We start from the raw sequence: 17371 nt of genomic DNA, 5'->3' as shown, positions 1-17371 counted from the left end.
AAAGCATAAGAAAACACACTCAGAGGCTAAAATGTATGTTTTATTCCTTAACTTCTATCTGCTATGCACCCTGTTTGTTTCTATTTTTTTTAATTAAAAAAATGTTTTTGATGCTTATTTATTTATTTTGAGGGAAGGGTCAGAGGGAGAGAGAGACAGGGAGAGAGAGAGAATCTCAAGCAAGCTCTGTGCTGTGTTTGCAGAGCCTGACACAGGGTTCAATCCCATGAACTGTGAGATCATGACCTGAGCCCAAATCAAGAGTCTGATGGTTAACCAACTGAGCCACTCAGGCACGCCCCCCCTTCCCTCTTTGTTTCTAATTACCCCCGCATGTATCTGGATTTGAAGACCCCTACCAGCCAATTAGTGTTTCTTAACTTTAATCCAAAGTAAAGGAGGATGAATGGTAAGTCTAAGCCTAGGTCACAATTAGAAACATGACCTGGAATATATCCCCATTCCAAGTGCATTGATGACCTCTTCTTTGTGAGGATCAGCATATTCACTGTGTAGGGGAGGAAAAGTTTTCCTCTACTACTGTAGATTCTTTCGGTTTGTCTATGAATTAAATTAACATAAAACAGATTAACTGGAGAAAAACAAATTTAATTACATTTATAAGGGAGTCCCATAAAATATATGACACCCAAGGACAAGTCAGTCAGCTGAAGCTTATATGCCATCCTGATTTAAGAAATGGGATAAGGGCTTAGAGCATCAAGGGGAGGAAGGTGATTCACGGACAATAGGAAAAGCAGATGTTTGGGAATTAGATGTTTGCATTGCCATATAGATATGTCTTTCAGACAAAAAGTTATCTTTGGTAATAGCTCTCTTTCCGGACCAGGCTCTCTATTTAAATTCTTTTAGATAGTTAAGGGAGAAGTAAAAGTTTTTCTTGAATCTGCTGGGTCTTGATTGCCTTTAGCTCAAAATAATCTACATGCCAAAGTGGCATATTTCAGGATCATGCTCCTCCTGTTTTCCTTTGAAACTTCCCTAAGAAGTGTTGCAGTCCAGAAGTTAAGTTGATAGACTGCTTCACCTAAATGAACCAGTCTCTTAGTCCTGAGAATAGGTCAGTTCAGTGAAACAGTTGTGTCTCATTTCAGGATGCAGAGAAGTAAGTGGGCTCATGTTAGGCCTGTGGTGCAAGCCACCTGGTATTTAATAAGAGATATTTCTGTGGAAACAAAAGAAAAACAATGGTCAATGATCAGAGCAGACTACAGTCACAGTTTATGAGTTTTGAAGGCAGACAGTTGAGAAGATTTCTAGATGTCCAGCTTGAAGCATCTTCAGATGGAATGAGGGCGGGCAGTGACAATATGATAGATCTTCCTGATTTGTAATTTGAATATCTCTGGTGATCTTTCTAAGTGGCCTGTAGGCCAACAGGCATGAAGATTACCCATACATGAACTATTATCATGATTTCTCTGAAGTTTATATCAAGTTGTCCAGCATAGCTTGCAGGGTTTTAGAAAAAAAGCAACTTTAGTTCTCCATGACTCCAAGTCAGAAGGGTGAGATAAAATTTGAAATGTTAGTTTGGAGAGTTGTAGCCAAATACTGGAGAAAACTTGAAGAATTCAGGATCCATTCCAGTGTATAGGTAGAAAAAAACCTCAAAGCAATGAGCAATACTAGAACCTGATGTCCACAAGTGCTTATCATAGTTTCTATTAGAACACAATTTTTCTGTCTCTGGTAACCCCTATTTCTATCAAAGAAAATGATCATAAGACTAATTTGTTTGCAAAGTCAGTCTAGTTTCAATATATTTTGCCAGATTATTTATATAAGTACAGCAAGAATAGTGATTAACCATATAGGCTTTTTAAATCTACTTTGCTAGACATTTTTCATAAGGAATCTCAGATTCCAACTTTTTAAAAGCCTCTTGAGGCTAGAAAGATAAGCCAAAGACTTGCCATCAGAGTTTGCCTGAAAAACCTATAGATTTCGGTTATTTCCTCTCTTCTTGAGGTCCCCAAATTAAGCTAAGGTTCCTGTGCCTGCCAGAAAGTGATCTTCCTTACTCACCTGGTAAGACTGTCAAAAACCCTAAAAGCAGGGCAGAGAGATTTTTGCAAGGGGCTTTATTAATTCCATAAAGTCAACCTTAGTTTCTTAAAGCTATTTGGTCACCTGAGTTTATCACATCATTCTCAAATATGACGTTTTAGTTAAAGCATTGGTAATATAACCCATGTTTCTAATTTTTTTATTACAAAAACAGATTCTTACTGAACTTACACAAATACGTATATTGCCATGAAAATATAAGAATAGTCAATATTTTTCAAATTCAGGAGGGATCAGTTAGGGAGAAAATGCAATTATGTCATCTTTGTCCACAAAGGCATATCTTGCCAAGTTGTTGATAGCTTAAAAGAAAAAAAGAAAAGCTTTCCTTAAATCTGGAGAAACAAAACATAAGGAACCAGCAATGTTTCAAACAAAAAAGTCATAATAATTATAATCATCTACCTCAGTTCAGTCAGTTCCATGTAATTAATATTTGTTCTGCTTGAATCAGGTTTTTCCATTAGTTTTAGAAATTCCTGGGGTGCCTGGGTGGCTCAGTCAGTTAAGTGCCCAACTCTTGGTTTTGACTCAGGTCATGATCTTATGGTTAGTGAGTTTGAGCCCCACATTACCCTCTGCACTGACAACATTGAGCCTGCTTGGGTTCTCTCTCCCTCTCTCTCTGCCCCCTCCCCTGCTCACATGCTCTCTCTCTCTGTCTTTAAAAATAAGTCAATAAATATTTTTAAAAATTTTCATTTAGAAAATGATTTGGGGAAGTTTGTCAAAAATATCAGAAGGTTTAGACACTTTACCAAATAAGATCATGGATCATCATGAAACAATACTCAATTTCTATTTAACCAAAGTGACAAAAGGTTTTAAGGCAAATACACAAGGTTACGTAGTTGTGAGCAAAACCAATAAAAGACCTGATAAAGCACAGAAAATTATTTTGAGAAAACAAAGAATATTTGCTTTCTAGGCAAAAAACTTGAAAGGTAAAGACAAAACTGGGTGTTATGCATAGGGGATGAATCACTGTAATCTACTCTTGAAATCATTATTGCACTATATGCTAACTAACTTGGATGTAAATAAATAAGTAAGTAAGTAAGTAAATAAATAAATAAATAAAATTAAAAAACTAAATTAAAAAAGTAACAAAACAAAACAAACGAAAAGGGTAATGACAAAACTTCCATAATCCCTTAGCAGGAGCAGTACAAGAAAACTTAGTCCTTTTAGCAAATGAAAGAAAATTAAGGTTTAGTTTTACATAAGTACATTACTGATTTTAAAACTTAACTTTATAACCCTTATATGATAAGGACAGCAGCTCTCAAGTCCTCAAATAATTAGTTTGCAGCCTAAATGATATCTTAGAGGATTCACTCTCCCAACTACATTGTTTTCATTTTACCTTTTTTTATATCATGGAATTTTGGAATATTTTAATAAATCTTATGACAAAGTTTTTAGAAGGTTTTTCTTTTCCTCTAGGTACATTTAGCTTCATTTTTGCTTCGGGGGGGAACCTAAAAAAAAAAAAATTCTTCCTTTTAAATATCTTATCAGTTTTCAGCAGGGACAAAAGTAAATATTTCTGGCAGTCTTGAACAACCCACCTTGGATGTAAGAGGGGTCCCCAAAGAGGGTGCATAGGATACTGAAATTCCAAGATCCAGAGTTACTCCCAAAGATAGCCAAAAGAGAAAATAAAAAATCTGCATGCCCCGGACAGGCAGAAAGCCAAGCCAAGTTCTTAGGATACAACAACTAGATAAACGAGAAAGCCAAATTATGTACACAGCCCAAATTTCCACTGGTTGATGAATGGATAAAGAAAATATGGTATATATATGTGTGTATATATACGTATATATATATATATATATATATATATATATACACAATGGAAAATTACTCAGCCATAAAAAAGAATGAAATCTTGCCATTTTCAACAACGTGGATAGAGCTAGAGAATATTATGCTAAGTGAAGGAAGTCAGTCAAAGAAAAACAAAACAAATTATTTCACTTATATGTGGAATTTAAGAAACAAAACAAACAAGCATAGGGTAATTAAGACGGAGAGAGATCAGCCAGCCGAGAAAAGACTCCTAACTATACAGAACAAACTGATGGTTACCAGAGGGGAGGTGGGAGAAACAGGTGATGAGGATGAAGGAGTACGCTTGTGATGAGCACTGGGTGTTGTATGTAAGTGTTGAATCACTAAATTGTATACCTGAAAAGAACATTGCACTGTGTGTTAACTGGAATTTAAACAAAAACTTAAATAAAAAAAAAAAGAAGACAATAGCTATCCCAGGGAGGGAAAGGATCAATAATCAATATGTCTAGAGTTGTAAAGAAAGGAACAACATGAAATTTTATTTTCTTCTTTCCAGGAGACCTGAACTCCTTGGTGGCAGTTTAGGGTACATCTGTGAAGGACATTGCATAGGAAGACCTAAAGCTGGTAAGGCCTGGTTATAGCCCTCAGCAAAATTATCCCTACTGCCCATCCCAGGTGCTTCTGCCAAATTCACTTTCTGACTTTTGGTATTTTTACACATAAACTGTATACCCTGGGCCTGGGCATCAGGCTGAAGTGCTCACTGTAAATTTTATAGGGAAATGAAAGTTAAATATGGCAGATGTGGCCATATTTTGAGAAGGTGAATTTACTTTGGATTTAATTCTTCTTCTAATTTCAATGCTATCATCTTCTTAATGGATTTCCTAAAGTTAGCCATTGTATCTCTTTGTGTTCTTTTTAATTTGGTCTTTCCCTGTGTACCAATAAGACAATTTGTTCAGGATGAAAGCTCTCTAATTTCTTTTTTCTTTCAAACATAGCCAGTTCAAAGGATCCATCATCTAGCCATTGATGAGTAGGATCTCATATTAATGTCAATGGCAACTCAAACCAGTAAACCTTTTATGACTTACACATGGGTGCAAGAGGTATTCCCAAAGAAAAGTGTGGGGGGCGGGGGGAAGCAGCTCTCACAAGGTCCAGAAAGTGCACTCCTAAAGTTAGCCTAAGAAAGATCTAGCTGCAAATGGAGTGCAGTTCACATTTCTGTTGCCACAAATTGGTGATGACTAATTTGAAGGTTGAGGTGACACAGACCCCTTAAGGACTGGGACCTCTTATGACAAACTCCCCTGACAGCTGGCACAGTTGGACAAAGAGAACACTGCTTATCAGATCCACAGTCTATTCAGCTGTCCACCAGATGCATGCATCCTCTAACTGGTGGACCAGACAAAATACTCTCATTGGTCATAAAGCCAAGCTCTCAAAGCATAGAACAAGATGAAAGGGAAACCTCATCTGGTTTTTCTTATATGCACATTAACAGTTGTAGCTAAGCCTTGAGTCTTTTGGAGTCAAACGAATACTCAAAAGGGATGTGCTTCCAGTTTGAGGATTGTGTGGTATTTTTTTACAGAGTACCTTGTTGCACAGAAATTTTCTTGAGGTTGGTGGGTAACCTAGTATCAACCTAACCTGTTCCATAACCAAGTTATCCTAACAAGAGAGTCTTTGAGTTAGGTGATGAGTACTTTAATAGCTTTTATGTGCTCCACCCATTCTCACCAACTTTGCGGTGTTAGCTTCTAAGATGTCCTTTAGCAACAGTGTGTTAGTCTTTACCTAATGTGCACATTAACCCACACCAAAGTTTATCTAAATAGACATCAGTCATGGTGAGAACTGTGAACTCATCAGTCTGTTAGACAGGCTTATAGGGCCTATGATTGTATTCTACCTTACAGCTTTTATCCTTATGACAAAGACACAGAAAAACAGTGACTATCTCTGGGAGGAAAAGGATGAATAAAAATCAGGAGTACTCATATCAAATCTTTACCAGGGTTACTATACCCAAAGAACTATTTCCACAAATATTTTTCCTGCTACTCTAAATTTAGAAAAGGAAGAAAAAGACTCTTACCTCTCTTGTTTCCAATTCTCCCTGTAGGCAGAGATCTCAGAGGCTGATGTTGTAAGAATTCTTAGCTTTTTTTGTCAAAAATTTCTCAGCTGCAACAGCCTCAGAACAAGCAGTGTCCAGCCAGCAAAGTTTGTCCCATCTGAGTCACCAACTGTAGGGGAGGAAAATTTTTTTCTCTTTCTTTCTAGGTTCTTTTGGCTGGTCTATGAATCAAACTGACATAAGACAGATTAATGGGAGAAAAACAGATTTAATTATGTTTGTAAGGGACTCCCATAATATATATGAGATCCTTGGACAAGTCAGTCAGTGGAAGCTTGTATGCCATCCTTAGCTAATAAATGGGATGGAGGGGGGTGGGGAAGAAAAGAAAGGAAGAAAAAAGAAAGGAAAGGAAAAGAAGGAAGGAAGGAAGGAAGGAGAAAGAAAGAAAGAAAGAAAGAAAGAAAGAAAGAAAGAAAGAAAGAAAGAAAGAAATGGGACAGGGGCCTGGGGCATTAAAGGGGAGGAAGGTGATTCACAGGACAATAGGAAAAGCAGATGTTTGGGAATAGAAATAGATCTTTCAGACAAAAATTATCTTTGGTAATAGCTCTCTTTCTGGGCCAGTTCCCCTATCTAAATTATTTTAGGTAGTTGTTAAGGGAAAGGTGAAAGTTTTTCCTGAATCTGTTTGGTCATAATTGCCTTTAGCTCAAAATAATCCACATGCCAAAGTGGCTTATTTTGTGATCACATATTTTGCTGCCCTTCAATTACATTTTCTTTTTCCCTGTCAATTCTTGCAGGATTACATAGCATTGCATCCAAAGAAAGTAAAGTAGACTCCTTGGGGAAGATACCAGAAGCAGATCATCTGGACATCCCACCTCTCTGCTCAATTCTTGGTAGGATCTTAAAGTAAATAGTCTTAGTCAGATACATGTACCGTTATTTATCACCTCAGTCTAGATGTCAAGGATGGTTCTAAATACTTAAAGGTCACCTGTACATATGTTCTTCATGAGACTCATGAATTAAATGACATGAATATGAAATAAACACATAGGTACAGATGTTATGTGATTCAATGATAGTCCTGTTTATACAAATAATTTCTTAACATTGACCAGTTAATAAATAATACACATCAAAATTGGTTTTTACTAACACCTTGTGCCCACCAATAATTGTGGTATCAAATCAGGCTTCATTTCCTCCGAGTGCCTGTGATATCACTAGTAGTGAAGTTTCCTGAAAAGTCACAGAAGTTTGAGGACAAAAAAAATCTTATATCTCAAAATAACAGAGAAACTTGAGGAACTAACCTTAGCTTCTTCCAAGCCATAAAGGATTTGCCCCCACCCATTCACTTCCTCTGAAACAGGAACCTGTGAAGATCTTTCTTTGTTCTCAAAAGACGAGCTTTATAGGAATCCTCCCCATTCTCCCTTAAGGACAAACCATTCAAGGAAATCAGAGGGAAGAGGAGAACATCACCAGGAGAGGAAAGAGATTAAATATGCTTTAGTTTTAGTTTATACAGTCTTGTTTTGAAAATTCTCTTTATTTTTTTTCCCTCTCTTCCCTAATCCTTAAAATGTCAGTTACTCAGGGCACCTGGGTGGCTCAGTGGGTTAGGCGTCTAACTCTTGATCTTTGTTCAGGTCATGATCTCACAGGTTTGTGAGTTCAAGCTCTATATCAGGCTCTATGCTGACAGGATAGAGTCAGTTTGGGATTTTCTCTCTCTTCCTCTCTGTCTCTCTGCCCCTTCTCTGCTTGCTCTCTCTCTCTCAAAATAAATAAATAAAACATTAAAAAAAATATCTTCAAAAATATTTTTAAAAAGTCAGTCACTTAACCACTCTGAATCATCATTTTGATTTGGTACTAAAGCCTACCTTGATTCAAGAGGATACTGAGAAGTAACTCATAGCAAATAACTATACATTCTTTTGGTAGGATTCATCTTCCTTCTCAATCCCAAAGACACACACACACACACTGACTCATTTTTTTTTTCTCCAGTGAATGCTCCATCAGGTTTTCTCATTGAGCCACCCATTACCTTTCAGTCAACCTCACAGAATAAAAAATATACCCCGGCAGGGTTCCACAAACCACCCCCCAAATGCTACAATGGCACAAGTGTAATTGGTGGATGAATTGGCCATCCAAGAACAAAGCTGAAAGCAAACGTCAAAGTACACTGCTTATGATAGCCAGGATTTTAGAGATAAAGATTCCAGTATATTTTATTTTCAATGGCTTAATGGGGCAAAACACTGAGTAAGGATGATAGATACAAAGCAGGAGAAAGAGAGGAAAACAGGAAGAAGAAAAGGGGGAATAAAGATGAATGGTGAAAGATGCTAAAAAATTGGGAAGTTAAGTATGATTTTAAAAATGAACAATCACCTAAACAGCAAAGGGGGAAATAATTTGGCCTGCAAGAACAAAACAGAAGAATGGAAGAGGAAGAAGTCTGGGTTTCAGCCCAGAAAAAAGCTGGAACCAAAATAATATGGAGACCTCCACTGTTAGCAATTTTGAGCGGCTAAAATCTGTGACCTTCTTTCCATTTCCTGACTTGTACTGTCCTCTTTACCAACAACAATTCAAAATAAGCAGTCATCAGACCATTAGTCAGCACTTTTAATAGAATTGCATCAAAGATTATTCATCTCTGAAAAGGAGTTCCCCATTATTCCCTCAAATGGTTTTTAGACTAGTCATCATAAGACAATGTTTGAGTTGCATGTTCAGAGTTATTGTAGCATCATTCAATTTATGTAAAATCTTTACACAGAAGTCTGCATTACTGTTCAGAACAGTGTGCCTTAGTGGAATGGGTTTAGAGGCCAATGAAACCTGTGTTCAAGTCCTAGTTCTGTAGCCTGTAACAAATTACTTTTTAACTTCTCTGAGCTTCAGTTTCCTCCTATATACAATGGAGATTTTTTTTAAGTTTGTTTATTTTGAGAGGGAGAGAGGCAGGGGAAGAAGCAGGGGAGGGGCCGCACGAGAAAGAATCCCAAGCAGGTTTCACACTGTCAGCTTAGAGCCAGATGCAGGGCTCAAACTCACAAACCATGAGATCATAACCCAAATCCAAATCCAGAAGCTTAACTGACTGAGTCACCCAGGTGTCCCATACAATGGAGATCTTTTAAATTAAATGACAAAACCAATATAAAAAGACCTTTCTCATTTCTACTTTGTAATAGAGCTCAACAAATTATGGCAATAATTATCATCACATTAATGAATGAATGCTCACATATATAAAAGTTCAAGTGTCAAATCAGAGAGAAAAAGAAACCCAATAATGAGAAAAGGACAATGAAGAGGAAGAGGAAGGAGGGAGATCCCACTGGGTGGAAGAGGGTAAGTTTGACTGAAAAGCAAGTAATCTGCCACTGATGCCAAATCAAGAGCTTGTGGGGCAACTTCCCAGGGCTACCTACATCAGAGCAGTCCAGTCACCTGGGCAGTTAGAGTACCAGATGCTAAAAGAAGACAATGAGTTCCTGGAAGGCAATAGCCATGGTTCTATAGGAGTCAATTTCTAAAGTACTTGTCACTTTGTGTCTTCCTGAGCAGAAATCTTTGCACTAGCCTGCCTTAGGTAATGATTTGTCCAAAAGGAAGGTTTGCATTTTCTTACAGAAGGAGAACAAGAAAAAGAGCAACGTTCTGCTTCTGTCGTTCAAAACACCTGGGTAAGCAAGCTTCTTGAAAAGGGATTTGCTGAACTCCTTTATGAGACCTTTGTATCTGTTTTTTAAATGTTTATTTATTTTTGAGAGAGAGAGAGAGCACGAGTGGGGGATAAGCAGAGAGCAGGAGGACAGAGGATCCAAAGTGGGCTCCATGCTGACAACAGAGAGCCCGATGCAGGCTCAAACACATGAACCGTGAGATCATGACCTGAGCCAAAGTTGGACACTAAACCGACTAAGCCACCCAGGTGCCCCAAGACCTTCGTATTTCAACAACCAATCATGGAGACTTCAGATCATAGAGGTCTACCACAATAAGGTTACAAAAAAAAAAAAAAAGTAACCTGTTTTATCACTAAGATTTAGCCAAGTGAATGAAGTCAGGAAAAAGAAATGAGGGAAAGAAAGATCTGCTCTTTTTTAGTGTGGGGAATTGTGAGAAGTTAGAAGAGCCCTGTGGATGGTGGGGGATGGGGGAGGAGGGGATGTGAAATGGCCCCGGAAGGGAAAGGTGCACTGGGAAAGCAAAGTTACCTCCGAAGGCAGAACCGGGGTCATTTGAAGATACCTCCCCATAGACTCTGGAACAAAGTGGGCCCCTGTGTGTCATGCTCCATACAAACCTAGGGACCCAGCCCATCCTGAGGCAGTGTGGTTTGGTCAGACAGAGGGAGGAAGACAGGAGCCCGAAATCAAGCCTCTGTGCTTGTCAGAGGTAGACGAGGCAGAGGCTGGAGAGGCCAGCCAGACTTCAAAGGGCTCTCTAGCACCAGAGGAAACTGAAATGAGGGCATGTCAAACATAGCAGACTACAGACTTTGACCAGCCAGGAGATCAACCACAAGTCACACCCACCCAGTTTTCAGCCATAAACACCCACAGGGCCAGTAGCACCCAATAGAGAAGGGACAACAGCCTGGGGCCGGAGCAACCTAAGAGCTATGCCTAAAGACACCAACCCCTCCCACCACAACAACTACCACCACCACGAGGTTGAGGTTGCGTAAGCCTCAGCCCTTCCCCCGCGTTCCAGACAAGCTAGGGAGGAAGAGGTCTGTCATCTGAGAGGCTGAACATTTTTAGCTAAGGAAAGCAGAATAGTACCCAAATGGATTAAATTATTGAATGGGACTACATTTTAAACCGATGTTTAGTTAATGGCATTCCTTCCTCTATCCAGAAAGTAAGGGCTTACAAAAGAAGCCAAAACAGTATAGACTAAATAAAGTTTATTTTTTGCACACTTCAAGTTGTAACGTAGGTTACATTTCACAATCCCATTACACATTCTTTCTTTGGTTACATGCGGAAAGGCAATCTAAGCACAATATGTAATGAATGGTTGACTGGCAAAACTTCCAAAGGAATGAATTCTTTGAAAGAACAAGAATATTCATCCTATGTGGTCTGGTTTTAGTGGAGAGGATCGAGTGACTGGGGTGGAGGGAAAGAGAAGAAAAGAGAGCTGGCTGTGGACAAGGATTTTGTCTATTTTATTCACTGTCATGTTGGCCACGCCTGGAGCATAGTAGGTGCTCCACAAATCTGGGTCAAGTGAATGAACATTTATACTCAACAAATAAACATCTATTGGGTACCTGTCTTATGCCAGACATTGTCAACACGATCCTATTTAATTCTCACAACAGCCTTTGAAGTTGGTACTATGATCACTACTTGATAGATTAAAAAAATGAGTTCAGAAAGGTTGAGCAACTTCTTCAGTCACACACCTGAGAAGTGTGTGATGGGAAAACAGGACAAACGGACCACTGTGACTTATCAAAGTATTTCCTCCTATGGAAGGAAATATCTTCCGATAGGATAAATTTCAGTGATAACTCTGCCCTCCATTTTATAATTACAAGAGAGATCCTGATGTTCTCTGCCATGACCTGACTCCCACTGAGAAAATGATTCTTCTGCTGCCACGATCCCAAGCCAAAGGTAACGCCGATATAGTAGCAGTTGCTGTATCTAAATTGAAACGTTAATAGAATAGTTATCTGGGTAAGAAGAAATCACAGGAAAGTAGAAAGAGCTGTGTGGGACACTGAAATGCAATCCTAGAAAAAGAAAAAGAAAAAGAAAAAAGGGAAATCATAACCGTAATCAGTACTTTAACTGAAATAAGCATTTTTAAACGTCAAAAGAACCCTTGAGCTTTGTGTAATCAAAATAAACAAACAAAAAAAAATAGACTAAATTGCATAAAATAAGCCCTTTCTTGGGTTTCCAGTGACGTTACAAACCGCAGAGGCTCCACCATCTATTTAAATTACAGCACGGGCCTTCACCCGCTGGTGGGTTGTTTGGTCAAACCCGGGCATCTACATTAACATTCACCACGCCCTTCTGCTTTGATCTGAGGCCCCTTCTAAATTCAACAGACATTCAAGGGGACTCAGAAGCAAAACCATTGTCATTTCAGACTTGCATTCCATTTATCCCAGTTATAAAAATTAGCAAAGGGCCAATGGCCTAAGGATCTAAAGAAAATCTGGCTGGAGAAAAGAAATGCAGCTGGAGGCACAAAAATGGAAATGTCACCAGCAACACAAATGATCCACTTTCGATCATTCCTCTTGCTAATATGACTCTGATATCTAAAAGGCACAAAGAAAGGAGAAAAGATTATGAGTCAACAAGTCACTTATCTCTGAAATGAGACAACGGGATACATCAGTTTCTAAGATCCCTTCCAACTCAATGGTTCTGTAAGTCTGAGGAAGCCTGAGGAAGTTCTCCTGGCTTCACTGTGTAAGGGAAAAGCAAAGCCCAGTTTCGGGGGCCACTCGCTACTGGGCATGGGGAAGTTATTTAACACCATTAGTTTAAGAGTCCTCACTGTCGGGGGTCAGATGTCTACACAGTTCACAGGATTGTTGTGTATAGCTACTGAAAAAATGGGGAAGTCAGACTTGCTCATATGCTTTTTAAAGCCTTTAATTTTTAAAGGAATTTTCCAAAGGGAGGATGAAGGAGGGAAGTAACATTTGGTAAGTGCCTAGAACGCAGCACAGGATGTGCATGGCTGGTTTTCTCAATGTGCTACTTCTTTGTACAACACGGCACCTTTTAGAAAGGTTGAGATGCTACTATTTTTGAACCCATCATCACCATGCAGTGCAAATGCAGGAGCTGGAAACCTCCCATTTAGGTATGTGGTGGACTCCAGTGATCAGACATGCCAGCTTGGAAGCCTACCTAACACTCAGTCCCAGAACACAGGCTGGCCTGTTCTCCTACTCCACCCAGGGCTCTCACACTCCAGGCCACCAAAAGGAGATTGCTCTGAAGCGAGACTGACTTAGTACCCATGGTGAACCTCAGCTCTGAGATCTCAGTTATTCCAACTTAAATCAGGTGGCAAAATAGGAGCCCCGAGGTCACATATGGCTACTATCATGTTACAGTTAGCCTGTATATAAGATTTTTTTCTTAATTTTTTTTTAACATTTATTAATTTTTGAGACACAGAGAGAGACAAAGCACAAGCGGGGGGAGGGGAGAAAGAGAGAGAGAGACACAGTATCTGAAGCAGGCTCCAGCACAGAGCACGACACAGGGCTCGAACTCAGGAACTGCAAGATCATGACCTGAGCCAAAGTTGGATGCTTAAGCGACTGAGCCACCCAGGTGCTCCAAGATTTTTTGAAACTGGATTAGTTACCAGTATTTAAAAATCAGGAGATCACACATCAAAATCCATATTTTCAGCTCCTTGTGGAACACCTAAGCACACTGGGCTCACAAGTGTGAGCAGTATTTTCAGCTGCAAGGGCTAGAGAAGATAAAGACGTCTCCAGTGAGGTGGACATTTACTCTCAAGTTCACCGCAGTCCCTACCTGGTGTACCTCACTCCAGTGAGTTCTATGCCCGATTCCTAGAGGCATTTCAGTGCAATTACTGATTCAGAACATCTAGACTAGAAAATTTCTTTTCTTTTTTTAAAGTTTCCTGTGAGAGAGAGAGAGAGAGTACTCAGGAGAGGGGCAAGAAGAGAGGAACACAGGAAGAATCTCAAGCAGGCTCCACATGGTGAGCATAAAGCCCTAGACATGGCTTGAACCCACAAATGGTGAGATCATGACCTGAACTAAAATCAAGAGTCACACACTCAACCGACTGAGCCCCCCGGGCACCCCGAAACTAGAAAATTTCTGACTGCCCTCAGCTTCCAGGATGAAGTTGCCTCAGGATCAAAGTGGCTACTTGGGTATCTAGTTCATCTAGCCAGAGACCTGTTCTAAGGAGCCCTGAAAACCAAATGATGGAAGAACACTGGCTAGTTAAGCAATGTAGCAAGTAGGCTGGAGATCCTTATGACACTGACAAGGAATCAGGTCCAGGCCAGAAACAACTGTTTTAGGTGGGTGTTTTTGTTTGCTTGTTTGGTTGTTTTTTGTTTGTTTTTTTTTAAGTAGGCTTCACACCCAGCACTAGTCCAATGTCAAGCTTGACCTCATAACCCTGAGATCAAGACCTGAGCTGAGATCAAGAGTCAGATGCTAAACCGACTAAGCCACCCAGGTGCCCACTAGAAACATGATTTTAATATTGCAACTGCTTTTAGACTGTCTTGCCATGTATGGAATATAAAATGTCATTTTATAAGATATCATGTTAATTAGCTGACAAATATATGGAGACATTTCCACAATATAAAGGAATATTTAAGCACACTTAAAGCTGAATTCAAACAGTGGTTCACTAAAATAAATGCTTTCTATATCCCACAATTCTCTTCAATAAAAATAAGCCCAGTTCCCTGGAAAATACTATAAATTACAGAGATCCCAATCTTAGCAGAGCTTAACAGATAGATCCTTATTTTCCCAAAGCCCATACTTGGCTCTTTTCGGGAGAATTACTTTTGTTTCTCTGTGCTGTTTCCCAATATATGATGGTTGTCAGCCTGAATGCCAGTCCCCAAATCGGGTCCCGCTTGTGGGAAAGAGCTCGGTGCACTTAGACTTTTATGTTAGTTCATCCCATTAAAGAGCTTATGCTTTGTTATCCTTTCCTGAACCTTGGCAGGACCTCTTCATTTTCTTACAAGTTAAGTGAAAAGCAAAACTCTGCACTGGGCTGTTAATGATTCCTAGTGAGAGCCATGAAATGTGAATGGTGTTCGTCCTGAGATTATTCAAGTAGGCAGCCACAAATCCCGGGACACTCTGTCAGTTGGAAAACATGGAAAACATAGTTGCAGCCTCAATTTCTGCCCCTCCTTAAACTTACCAAAAAAGGAATCTGGGAAGGGGAAATGATACTGCCAACTTTACTCGCTTTAGGCAGGGTGTTTCAGCCTCTGAAATGAGAGTTAAAGCTATGAATTTCCTCCAAATTAAAGAAAAGTTCATGGAGCAACATATAAAGAATGTGGATAGTTCAGAACACAGAGAAACTATAGTAATCTCTGATGTCTAAGACTCCTTTTGTATGGAAAACAAATTGTTCTTTTTCCTTTTCCTTCAAATAGATTGAAATGAAAGTAGGAAAAAAGTAAAAGTACTTTCAGCAATAAGCAAATGTAATTAGTTTGCTCCAAATAGAAGTTTCCTACCAGTTACCAGTGCATTCTTAATTGATAATGAAATGCAAAGTCTAAAGTGAACTCGCTGTGGTAACATAGACAAACACAATTCCATATGAGTCAAAATTCTGCAAACCACTGAATAGCATCATCTTCAATGCCAGAGTCAACCCTGACATGACTGAAAGGCAGCTGCGGTGGCCTGAAAATCATCCTCTCCAGGGAAGAAATCATAACATTTGGTCACTGCGTGGTTTTTCAGTGAAACTCATCTTTTGTGTGCTATTATTTTCCCTTTCAATGTTTATGTAATTCCTTCAAATTCTCCACAGCCATATTATATCCATTAGGCAAAATTTATGTATAAATAATTGTTTCTTGTAAGAGACTCTGATAAAATCATATAGTGCTTCCAAAAAGCCAAAGATCCATAAGTCTAGAAAGTTTTATTTTATTTTTTTTTATTTATTTTTTTGTTTGTTTGTTTGTTTGTTTTTTTATTTTTTTTTTATTTTTTTTATTTTTTTATTTTTTAATATATGAAATTTACTGTCAAATTGGTTTCCATACAACACCCAGTGCTCATCCCAAAAGGTGCCCTCCTCAATACCCATCACCCACCCTGCCCTCCCTCCCACCCCCCATCAACCCTCAGTTTGTTCTCAGTTTTTAACAGTCTCTAATGCTACTAGAAAGTTTTAAAACACAAAATTTTATACCACAAAGAAAAATAATTGTCCATGCCTTATGTTAAAATTATTTTAGATTTTCAACATTGAGCACTGCATTGAATTAATACATTTCTTCTAATTTTTTTACTTTGGGGAGGAACTAGTTAATTCATTCCTTTTCTGAGAAGACAAACAAAAGATTGAGCAATTTTTTTTTTTTTTTCCCTAGTAAATCCGGTGTGTATTTAGGCAGCCAAGATCCCATGCTACCAATTCTCCGGTAGTTAGCTGCTGTGAACATTTCAGTATTAACACACACACTTCAAATAGACGCCCTAGCCCCTTGATTAGTATTTAACCAAGACTTTCTGAGAATACTCAACACTGGCCTTTCTACAAATCTAATATAAAACCCAGATGACCATAGAAAAATACCAAATAAACAACCCTAGAAATCAAAATCCCCTTATCTGCAGGTCACATACACCTCAGCCCAGCTCCTGTCCCTGACGATATCCCTGTAAGGAAAGAAAGCGTAATCCAGATATTTCTTTTAACTTTACCCTTGGTAATAAGTTCAGTAACTAACCTGGCTTATATTGAATTCCTTAGAAAATGAACAGAGAGGGATGCCTGGGTGGCTTAGTTGGTTAAGCATCTGATTCTTGATTTCAGCTCAGCTCATCATCTCACGGTCAGGCTCTGCCCTGAGTGTGGAGCCTACTTGGGATTCTCTCTCCCTCCCTCTCTGCCCCACCTCTGCCTGTGCACAGGTGCTCTCTTTCAATCAATCAATCAATCAATAAGGCACTTTACCATCTCCAGACCCAGAGTGACATTAAAAGAAAGAAAGAAAAGAAAAGAAAAGAAAAGAAAAGAAAAGAAAAGAAAAGAAAAAAGGAACAGAGAACAGAAGTCCATTTGATACAAATTATATACAGATGTTTAAATCATTTCAACACATTTCAATTTTTGCAACTCAGGGCTACCATTCAAAATAACTGATGATGAAAAGAAAAACACTTAATAACAATCTTTTAAAAAAAAAACTAATAAAAATGAATACATAAGAAAAGATAATGTATATAAAGCTGTTTTTCAAACTGTATGTTATTATATGGGTCTTTTTGCCCCTTTAAGTTAGGAGGTCCCTGTTGGGTATGTCTTCTAAATTCCTTATAATTCTGCAACTTTTACTGTCATGCTTAATAGAGTATAATAACTCGGAAAAAAAGTTGACATTAACCATCCAGATAATCGAGGCGAAGGATTTTATGGATTGAATAATCTAGGTAAGTCTGTGCTATCCTAATTCACTTTGCGCGTGTGCATGGGAATATGAAAATCTGTGTTTTTCTAAATGCTGCCCTGACTGGCATCTAGACAAGGAAGAGAAACCAAGAACTCATATCTGCAGGTGGCCGCATGAAGGTAGCTGAAGCAGAACAGCAT

Source organism: Panthera tigris, chromosome C1 (assembly GCF_018350195.1).
Source record: "Panthera tigris isolate Pti1 chromosome C1, P.tigris_Pti1_mat1.1, whole genome shotgun sequence".
Taxonomy (NCBI): Eukaryota; Metazoa; Chordata; class Mammalia; order Carnivora; family Felidae; genus Panthera; species Panthera tigris.
This window is presented reverse-complemented; position numbering follows the sequence as displayed.